The sequence below is a fragment of the Muscardinus avellanarius genome (genome assembly GCF_963383645.1).
Source record: "Muscardinus avellanarius genome assembly, chromosome: 3".
NCBI lineage: Eukaryota > Metazoa > Chordata > Mammalia > Rodentia > Gliridae > Muscardinus > Muscardinus avellanarius.
The window spans coordinates 92,793,354-92,805,280 of record NC_137788.1 but is presented as its reverse complement, the minus strand read 5'-3'; the positions used below and the strand labels follow the sequence as shown (position 1 = coordinate 92,805,280).

The 11,927-nt window shown below is 35.0% G+C and overlaps 1 pseudogene across 1 annotated transcript; it reads right to left on the bottom strand.

Moving 5' to 3' along the window:
- Nucleotides 1-10,646: 10,646 nt before the first annotated feature.
- Nucleotides 10,647-10,923, bottom strand: LOC308261414 (large ribosomal subunit protein eL43-like; annotated as a pseudogene). Its single transcript has one exon. The product of its transcript is annotated as a large ribosomal subunit protein eL43-like (transcript).
- Nucleotides 10,924-11,927: the final 1,004 nt, after the last annotated feature.

The window sequence follows — 11,927 nt, the reverse complement described above, 5'->3', positions numbered from 1 at the left end:
CTATTGAGTTGGTTGGGATATTTTTAATTACATTGATAGAAACTTAGAGCAAATTAAGCAAAGATATCATAGGTAGAGAAAGAACCTCATTGTTTAATTTGGGCTATTTGCATAATGCTTAACTGTCTCTAGAAGTATGTGGAACCATGATAGGTCCAGATTGGGCTGTTTGCCAAACACAGAGAAGTGGTAGCGGATGAAGAAGCTGAGGATTGAGAAACAAGGAAGAGAAGGAAACCACTAACTAAATCTGGAATAACATTTCCATTAAAACTTTTTCTTTCTTTTCTTTCTTCTTCTTTTTTTTTTTTTTTTTTTTTTTGTTGCAGTACTGGGGGTGGAACCCAGGGGCATTCTAACTTTAAGCTGCACCCTCAGCCCTATTTTTATGTTTTAATTTTGAAACAGCGTCTCATTGAGTTGCAAAGAGCCTCACTAAGTAGTTGAGGCTGGCCTCAAACAGCTCTCCTCCTGTCTCAGACTCCCAAATGCTGGGATTACAAACATGTGCCACCGTGCCCGGCTAAAACTTTACTTTTAATTACTGTGCTCTATTTAATTCTTGGAAGACTTATTTTGCTCACAACTGATGCTCAGTAAATATTTGCTGTTGAATGGATGAATGAATGAATGAACGAATGATGCGATTCCTTATATGTCCACACTTGTGAGGTACTCTGTTATTCTCTAAGGATACAACGCCTGCTCAATCCTGCAATATGGCAAAGCATTAGTAGGGACTGTGATCCAGTTTTGTATAATGCTAGGCCTCGGTTTTGTATAATATTAATTACAATAATTTAAGTGAATCCACGGCTCTTCAATATGTATTGGCTTTCCCAACTGCTCTGGAATCTCTTTGAGAGCAAGGATAACAGTGACTGCTCTTTTAGAGTCCTGATATAAAAAGTAAATGCTGACCTAGTTGAATTGTATTTGAGTAAACAGGACCTAAAGGGGAGAACTTATTAACTAAGTAGATAGTTAATTTCAGGGAATTAGCTGTATAGTCTTGGTCAAGCTCTATTTTTGTAGAATCTAATTCTACTTTGGGGCATGATTTACAGCAAGCTCATTATTGCTAATTAACGGTCATTTTTCAGGGTGCTCGGTACAATTTTAAATGCTTATTTTGAATTTGAACTATGTGCTGCTGCTTTCCTCAAAAATATTTTCCTAATATTATGAATATTTTTGTCCCTAAAAATTGAGCAGCATGTTTATAAATGGAAATCAGAATCTTTGGAAGGAGGCCTCTGGCAGGACAATTATTTTACACAAACAAGCAAGTCTGTGGGAGGGGACCACACGAAGCCTGCATCCCCCTTTGAACTCTCAGTAGCATCCTCAAGGGAAAGTCCCTGACTGAAGATTGTTTAAATGGCAACAGTAGGGTGCACAGTAACACTGCTCCTCAAAGGAAACATCACCTTATCTGACCCACTCTTGGAGTTAATCAGGCGCCTACTTCAGCCAGTTGACAATAATGTCTCCAACCATTTCCATTTTTTAGCATTCAGGAGCCACTTGAGGACATGTTTTGTTTATTTAATAGAGCGTCACAGAATGCATTTAGTTGAAAACTTAAGAGGGACCTGGTCTTATTTTTGTCTTCATCCTCTGGCAATATATAACTCCACATATTTTTAGAGTTCCATGATGTATTGGCTCTTGTGGTATGTACCAGTTACTCTGATGATAATATTTAAGAGTGTTTTGGGTCACTCAGTAGAGCAAAAAGCATCATCTCTTGGCATTACAGTAAGTACTTAAAGGATTGACATTTTATTTTACTGTTTCTGAGATACTAAATTTATGTGGTGTTTTTTTCTTTCAGCTTTTTAATTTTGAGAGGCAAAAATCCTGCTTATGAAAAACACATTATGCAGCCCAAGACTTAGGCAGCAATTATTTTGTTCCCTTTGTTTTCTTGGCAAGGTGTTCCAAATGTAAAGAGTGACGAAGAACATTGGGATTTTGATTATACCACATATTCAGTTATGACTCTGTCCATCTTTTCACTGGAAGATCAGTAGTTAAGCAATGCTGGTAGCTGCCAGAGTCAATACTCATATTTTTCTTTCCATTCTGTGAGAAGAACTTCAAATGTTATTATTCATACAGGCCTTTACTGCAGCCTGTTGGTCTTGACTAAGAACACACTTTATTCCATGTCCTGAAAATTACAACCTGGAAAAGTCAACAGTTAGGATCATCACAATTGTTTATGGAGACACTGATTATTTACTTAGCACTGCAAAATAACTGACATTTTAATTAATGTATTAGAACATATTACCATTACAATAATTAGCAATAGTTTTATAATTCATCCATTAAAGTACCTTTTTTCTTACTCTTTTACTCATAATCTCTGTATAAAGGAGTAAACCAATGTTCTTTTAAATAACAGTTACGTATCGGGTGATGAATGGTAGCATTCATTCTCCAACTTTCTTTTCAAAACATTTGTTTGTGACATAATGAAAGTAAATTTCTAAACAATAACTAAATAACATCTTAAAAGAGAAAACTCCTGATTGACTGTCCTCTTATTTTTTTTTTTCCCATCTACTATCTGGTGTGTGTGTGTGTGTGTGTATGTGTGTGTGTGTGTGTGTGTGTGTGTGTGTGTGTGTGTGACTGGAGATTGAACTCAGAGGCATTTTACCTTTGAGATACATTTACAACACTTTTTATTTTTTATTTTGAAAGAGGATTTCATTGAGTTGTAGAGGGCCTTGCTAAGTTGCTGAGGTGGACTTTGAACCTAGACCCCTGTCCCAGCCTCTTGCGTACTAGAATTAAAGGCAGGTGCCACCATGCCTGGCTAACTTGCTTTTTCCCCTTTGAACATCTGATTTTCATTCAGACATTTCTGCTATTTATATGATTATACACATTTTGCTACTTATATGTGGAGGGGTAGGTAGAAATTAGAAAAGAAATTCAGAAGAGTGAAAAGAACATATATGTGTGTGTGTGTTAAATTAGAAAATGAAATATTCTGAAGAATAAAAATATATTATGCAAATAAGTTTGTATGCTGCTGAACATAAAGAACTACTATTTTTAAACAATTGAATTTCAAAGACAGAAATAGGACTCATTACTCCTAATAAATGTTTGTCATTGTATTCCAATGTGTTTTATAAAATATTTAAGACAAATTAAAAAAAAACCCACTACAATGTACTTTATGCTGAAACTAGAAAATAAGAATATCTCATAGATTTTTTTTAAAGTGTGATGGCTACTAAGAACAACTAAAATTGGTATAGAAGCTCAAGGGGTGAACAGGCAGCATTAGCCAAATAGAAATAGAAAAGTGATCCAAGAACAACAGATTTCAATAAGAAATCTTCAACAACCATGAAGAAAAGACTGCAAAATACAGCGAGGACAAAACCAAAACTGAAAAAGTAAATGGGCAAAGCAAGCAAGTGAAAGAAATTATATTCTTTAAAAGTATTGAAAGTATTGAAAGAAGTTATATTCTTTAAAAGAATCTTCTGAAGCAGCTAAACGAGAAAATGTAGGTTATTCCAGAATAAAAACTAAAATAGGAGTTGGACCCAAACTGACACAAAAATGATAGAAGAAACATCGTGAGAAATACGTTTCAAAGGATATTTCACAAAATGAAAAGGGACAGATGAAAGGTCTGGAAAAATATTTTATTATGATGTAAATGTTAAAGAAGAAAAATATAATGATGAAATAATGAAGGATCTACTAAAGTAAAAATACACGATTTTAGAGAAAATACATTGAGAAAACAGGAGATAGTGATCTATATATTCGTTGAACTGAAGGAAAAAAGTAGAAAGAACAAAAGAATCACATAAATTAAAGGCAAGATTGGAAGATGCATAGGACAATGAAGACATTGAGGATAGCATATGAAAATGCCTGGAGTATGAGTAAATATCTTGCCAAAATAAAATAGAAATATAGAAGAACTTAAAAGGAATAGGGAGAATAAATATAGAATAGTGAAGGAGAACAAAGGCACATAATTGAAGTTTCCCAAGAAGAAAGCCAAATTAGCATGGAAGAGTATAGAAACATGTAATTCAAGAAAACATTCTTGAAATACAAGACGACTTGGATCTACATTTTTGAAAAGGCAGATAGTATGCCAGTGCAATTTAACCAAAATTGTCAATACTGAAATGTATTTTGATAAAATCATTGGTTCTTGAAGATAAAGAATCCTTCGCAAACATAGATGAAAAATATCAAATCAGAATATCAAGAAAATAAAATCAACCAAACATCTTGTTTTCTTAATAACATTATTCAGTATCAGAAAACACAATAGGCAAAGTAAAATAGGTAAGCTAGTGTTTACATGTCCAATAGAGTTGTGCTTCACAGGAAAATTTAATAGATAAATTGTTTTGAACACCCAAGGACTCAGGTGTTATTATGCTCAAAAGTCCTTGTTAAGAAAACAGATGAATGTAAATAAAAGGATGTCTAGAGAGAAATGGAAATATCATGATCTTTGAGTATATATATTTTAGAACCAAGAATGTTAAGCAAGACAAATTTATTTACTAACAAAAATTAACCAGCAAATTCACATTTAAAAGTAAAAGTAAGAATAGTATTCTAATATCAAACAAATAGAATTAATGACTGACTGAAAGTGATAAACTAAACAAGGAAGGTAAAATTCTTATGCTAAAGGTTTTTGCTATCATTTAAATTTATGTGGTTGAATATAAATGCACAAAATAGCATGACAGTGATATTAATAATGTTGCTACTGATACTTTGACTTACATTTATTTTATTTTTAGCAATGTTTTTAGTATTTTTCCTTGTAAGCATGATGATGGACCTGGATAAGAGACAAGCAGTTTTCATATTAGGAAAATGCTTGTATAAAATAAATTTATTAGGTAATTTTAAGAAACAAACACAAAAGGTTAGCTAGTTTTTAAATTGTGAAACTGATTGGATCTTTTGCATTTTGGGAGTAAGGGGAGTGTTGTGGTTTGGACTTAGAATATCCCCCTAGACCTCAGGGATAAAAGGCAGCCATATTAGATGTGGGACTTGATTGTTGAGAAGTAGATCCTGGGTGCGCATCCTCTGGGATTAAAAATGGTTCCTCCTCCCCTTGCTTCTGGCTTCGTGATGTGAGGGCAGACTTCTTATGCTGTCTCCTTCTAGTCTCCTCCTATGCCATGAGTTCCACAGACGTTACCTGGCTTAACATGAAATGAACCCTTGAACTCTCCAGGTTTGTGAACAAATGAATCTCCTTTTTCTAAATTGTTATCATCAAGGTTTTTTTTTTTTTGAGGGGGTCATGGTAATTCCAATAAAATAACTTTAATCGGAGCTAGAAATAAGTCAACTTGCTCATTGCTATTTGTTTTATATTTCCATCATAGATTTGAAAGTATTGATGAAATTAATAATTTTTGAGGAATATAAAACATAAAAAAATACTTTTCAAGGGAAAGAGAATAGAAAAAGACCAATTTCCATAAACAAAGACTCCCTGTTTCAGTCAGCTTTCTCCCTTAGTGGCGAGCCTCACTAAAGAGCTGAGGCTGGCTGCGAACCTGAGATCCTTCTCTCAGCCTCTCAAGTATTGGCATTACAAACATGTGCAACCATGCCCGGCTGAAACTTGTATTTTAGAGAGTAAAATATTTCCTGAGATATAAATTGACAGACTAAGTTTGTTCATAAATAGTTCCATTATATTCTTAAAATAATCATTTTGTAATCTTGGGCATAAGAAGTTTTGCATATTAATTCTAGAATATGTGTGAGAATAAAAAATAGTGCAACCATTTAGATATATGCTTTTTAGATAGTATTTAATACTTTAGAGGTACAAACCAGGGCTGGCAGGTTTTCTTTGTGAGCTTTGAACCTGTAGCCAGCAGGCTGCTGGTCTCATAAGCACACTGGAGGCCTGCCCCTTGCCTGGCTGCTGCCGGGAGCCTTGATGACTGTTAGCTCCACAGGTCACTGACTGGAAACAACAGACCATCATCTGGATATGATAGTCACTATTCCAATCTCAGCCATGTACATGCTTCATAAAGTATCATACTTGAGATACTCTTTAACGAAAATATATAATTTTTAAGGCTTCCAAAATGGTATCAATAAGCTTTAACAGTTTTTCAGTATGTTGTTCATTTAGAAACTTTTGTAGATTAGTAGTTAGTGGTGTAAATGAAACTTTAATAGTACCACTTATGCTAATTTATGTATCGCAGATTTAATCCATTAATTGGAAATTTAAGTGGAAGAACTGTTTCTTTTTTTCATTTAAGTCAGTAAGCAATTGCTTTAGGTTTCATATAAACCAGCATTTTCTGGCAACAAATGAGCCACCTCATTTTGTAGATATTACTATTCTTTACTGCCACAGTGGAGAACAAAGAGAACTGGGAACAAGCAAAAAGTGACTCCATAATTGGCTCAAAAATAGAAACTTCCAAACACTTACAAAACTTTCCTTAGGCCTTTTCAGTAGGTGTGAGACTATTTGGTCAGTACAATGAGCATTTAGCCAACAAGGGATCATTTTCTCCGTCTTGTAGATAGCCTAAGACTTTCGTTCAGTCATATAATCCATCTCATAAAAATCTGCCAACAGTGCTGATTATCTTGTCAGAAACAATTGAACGTGTCCAAAAAAAAAAAAAAAAAAAAAAAAAAGAAAAAAGAAAATGCTTATACCATGGGAAAAAAGAGTCATTTATTTCAGCATTTCATTATTGTTTTTCATTTTCAGGCATATCTATTAAACTTTCCAGAACTCTTTGTAAATATTTTGGATTAAGAAAGATAAAGGGTTACTCCCTTGTTCTTCTACTGGCCAACCATTAGTACACACAGTCATGCACCTATAATACCACCCTGCACCATGCGAGTGTCAGCATCCTGCATCTTTCACGACTCTGGCTCTCTCTCTGCTTCATATTCCACTTGTTGGTTCAAAAACTAACATAGAATACTAAAGATTCCCTTGATTCCAAAGACTTTAAAAGAGATTTTCAGATGCTAATTGAGCAGGACTGTAGGCCACCACCGTCTCTGGCTGGATTATGATAAAAGTTTCCTAAACTTGTCTCTCTGCTCCCATTCTTCCTATTACTACTTCACAGCAGGCAGAGTGAACTTTAGAAAATGTCAGATCATGCCTCAGAATTCTCCATGAAATTCCCATCTATATCCTACAGTGAAATTTGAACTTTTGACCAGCATATAAGCCTTCCTGACCTCATCTCCTATTTCTTCCCCTACTCCCTCTGCTTCCAGCACACATTCATGCTTAAAATCTTTTGAGGTATTTGCTACTCCTTCTGTCAGAAGATGCTCCAAGCAAATGCGTGCATGGCTTGCTTACTTACCTCTTTCAGACCTTTACTTTTATCACAGCTTTATGATGAGCTGGTTTGCAGCATCTCAGTTAAATTGAAACCTCTTGATCTGGAATTATTTTACTTCACTTTTCTCCATAGCAAGTGTCATTTTCTGACAGATTTCCATTTATTTGTTTAGTTTGTCATCTGCCTCTTTGCACTGTAATTAAAGCTCCATCAGAAAAACTGTTTTATAGCTGGGCATGGTGGCACATCCTTGTAATCCCAGCATTCGGGAGACTGAGACAGGAGGAATGTAGGTTGTGCGCAGCCTCAGCTACTTAGTGAGAACCTCCCCAACTTAGTAAGATCCTGTTTCAAAATAAAATATAAAAAATAGGGCTGGGGGGGTGTAGCTCAGAGGTAGAATGCCCTGGGCTCAATTCCTAGTACCCCAAAAAACAAAAATAGAAAAGAAAAGAAAAGAAAAGAAAAGAAAGTGTTCTTTTGTCTTTTCATTGCTATCTCTTCAACATTTAGAATACTGCCTGGCACATGGGTACTGTCTAATAACTGTGAATAAAAGTTGCTGGTGTTTAGAAGCCCATTCTCAGGATTATAAACGTGGGTAAATGTTTCATATATCAGGAAAATATTTAGAGATCTAGTAAGAAATTACTACTTTGTTTATATTTTTTATACTTTCTACAAAATAATATTATTTTAATAAGAATCATGAGATTTAATTTAAGCATGAAGGTATGGGGTTGCTTTAATATTTAAAATTATAATGAGGTACTTTAGTTTTAGAAAAAAACAACAAAATATAACAAGTGCCTGTAGGATCAACATTAGATTCTACAAAATCATGAACATTTGGCCATATTCTTTCATTATAATTTTCTTAAAAATTACAGATACAATTGAAATTTTTAAAAATCCATACTATTTCCATTTTTCTCTCACTACTTTCTTAGTTTATTTATTATCCTAAATTTGTATGTTGCATTTCCATATGTGTGTAGACAAAGCAACACATGAATTTGTCTATATGTAATATGTTATATTATTTCGGTCATTTCAACATTTGTATATGATGTTGTAATTTATTTATTTTATTTTTATTAATTTTTTAAAAATTTTATTGGTGCATTATAGTCATACATCTTAATGGAGTACAAGATGGTAGAGGCATACATGCACACATCACTCATTTAGCCCCTCCCCAATTACTTCCCCATTCCATCCCCCTTTCCTCCATTATGTTTGGCGTAGTGGTTGACTCTGTTATGTTTGTGAATGTACATCATGTACATTAGGGAATTTCCTTCTTCCCCCCTCCCATCCCCCTCAGTTAGGTCACCTTATTTGCTCATGTATAGTTTTTCCTTTTTCATCTAGAGTTCCTCCTATGACCCATTTTCTCCCTAGCTTCTGCATATTAGGGAGAGCATCCAATTTCTTATATTTTGCAACTGACTAATCTCACTTAGCATAATGTTCTCCAGTTCCATCCATTATAATATTGTAATTTAAATTTTATTTTTTACTTGCTTTTTCCCTTATCATAATCATGTGAATAAAAATTTTATCTGTTGATATTATACTTAACTAATTGTAATTGGTATGTAGTATTTAATGGTAAGATTATATTAAAATACATTTATTCATTCTTTTATTATTAAAAACTTAAGTTATTCTAGTCTTTTCCAGTTATACACTGTTGTGATTAAGTCTTTTGTACACCCATCCTTGTTACCATGTGAAAAAGGATCTCTAAAAAAATGTACCCCTAGAAATGGAATTGTAAAACCGAAGATTATACACTTTTTTTTAGCTTTATTACAAATAACACTAAATTATCCTCTGAATTGGTTATATTTATGTATATACATAAAATTAATGTTGAGCTTTGTCTCTCCAGATCTTCACCAGTATTTGTTATTGTCAACATTTATTTTTTTTTTTACAGTTTTACTTGTGTAAACTGGTATCTATTGGTTACTGTATTTGGATATCCTTGATTTCTGGTGAGGTTGAGCACATTTTCAACACTAATTGGCTTTATATGATTTCTGTTCAATGAATTCTTTGTTCAAAAGTATTTCACCACTGTATTCTAGGGTAGTCTTTTCTTATAGATTTTTAAGTGCTCCTTATAAACCTTGTGAATAAAAGTTTTGAAATTTTAAGAATGACCATATAATTACTCACTTAAACCCCAAACACAAACATTTTTTTTTTGATGGTACTGGGGATGGAACCCAGGAGCATTCTACCTTCAAGCTACACTCTCAACACTATTTTTTTATTCTTTATTTTGAAAAAGGGTCTCACTAAGTTGTAGAGGGCCTCTCTACTGTAGAGGCTGGCCACAAACTTGAATCCTCCTGTTTCAGCCTCCTAAATGCTGGGATTACAAGCATACACCCCCACGGCTTGCTAAACATTCTTAAAAATAGAAGAGTATAGTTCTTTTTGGGGTGTGTGTGTGTGTGTGTGTGTGTGTGTGTGTGTGTGTTGCTGGAGACTAAACTTAGGGATATTCTACTTCTAAGTTACACCACCATGCCTGCCCAATTTTTGTTCTAAAGCAGGGTATCATTAGGTTGTTCAAAGTCTCACTATTTATTGAGGTTGTCCTCAAACCTGTGATACTCCTTTGTCAGTCTCCCAATTACTGGGATTATAGGCATGCCCCACCTCAGCCAGGGAGCACAATCTTAATAATAAGGCAGTTTAGTTCCATTGGTATGAAGTCCTTAGAGTAGTTAAACTCATTGAGATAGGAAATAGAATGATAGTTCCCAGGGTTTACAAGAAAGGAAAATGAAGAGTTACTATCAGTAGGGAAAGTATTTCAGTTTGGCAAGATGAAAAAAATTCTTGACCTGGATAGTGGGAGTGGCTTTATACTATAGTAAATGTGATTAATACTACAGAACTGTGAGCCAGGTGTGGTGGTGCACACTTGTTATCCCAGCATTTGGAAGGCTGAGACCCGAGGATGGAGGTTAGTGGACAGCCTCAACAATTAGTGAGTTCCTTTGCAACTCAGCGAGACCCAGTTTCAAAATAAAGAATAAAAAAATAGGGCTGGGTGTGCAGCTCGGAGGTAGAATGCCCCTAGGTTCCATCCAGAATACTGCAAAACAAAACAAAACAAAACAAAAAAAACCTACAGAAACGTGTACATAAAAATTGTGTTTTATGTGTATTTTCCAGCAACAAAATATAAAATATATTTTTAATATAAATTAACACATTTATTATAGGCTAAGGATGTCTCAAATGGTAGAGCTTCTACTGGTCTTTCAATTCCTTCAGCCTTCTGATGACAGACTTGACTGTGTCGGCAGAAGTTGTGTTGTAGGTCCAGGCACCACCAGCCACAGTTTTTATGCTAGAACCACAGTGCCAGATCCCTACTACCCGTCTCTTCATCTTGGTTTTGCCACAGAAGGAGCAGGTGTACTTGGCGTGCTGGCTGATTTCAATTTTCTTCACCATCTTCAAGGGAGGCACCATAGCGGGTCCCGTATTTACCAACGATGCCGACCTTCTTGGTGCGTTTAGCCATGTTGACGCCACCTAGGCCGGGACCCAGAGAGCTAAAATATAAAATTTGAAATGAGAAAGAAAAAATATTTTTATTTGTTTCTAGTAGTTAATTGTATATACTTAATCTTATACATTTCCTCTTTTAGTGTTTAAGAGTTTTAAAATATTGTCGCTTTTTGTTTGCTTTTTTAATGTCTCAGAGTCTGCATTCTATCCTCAAACTCCATGGCAGTTTAGCTAAATACAAATTACTTAATGAATACTTTTCCGTAACACTCATACCTTGTGTTCAGCCAAATTGCCAATTCTTTTTGGAAATACATTTTCTTCTTACTAACTTTACATTTGATCTTTCACTTCTCTGAAGTCCTTTTCATAGCATGCTATAAGATTATTCATTTGGAATGCGTTCATATTTTGACTGTGAACTTTCTTAGCATTTAATTTTTGTATTGTTGTGATGGATTCCCAACAGAAACCCGGACAAGCATGAAGTCAAGGTATGCTGCTTAATTTATTGGGAAGTACAAATCCTAATACTAACTATCAGGGCCTCAGCTAGGGGACTCTCACCGACCGCTGGAGATCTGGTCATTGTCCAGAGGTAGTTCCCCGAGTGCAGTAGCAGAATGTTATATCATAGTGGAGCAGTCTTTCCTCATTCACCGATGGGAGAACTCTGTCTATGAGCATCTGACTGTCATCTTGAGAAATAGTACTGCAACTACCAGGGAGTGCCCTGGCCGATCCAGCGTTCAGCCTTACAGATGGCAGAGTGGAGCTCAGAGAGTTTCCACTGTTTAAACAGGTTGTGGCTGTAGTTTATACACAGTTTGTCCTTGTGTGGCTTAGTCCAATGAGAGAGCATGCTTATCCGATATGGTGTGTTCTGCACAGACACATATAGTCCTTTGGTGTTTCCCAGCTGAGGTGGTCATATCTATCAAAGCAGACTTCAGCCTGCATTCTCACATACATGTTCACTCAAAGGAAGCGGGTCTCACTCAGAGAAAAATAATGTAA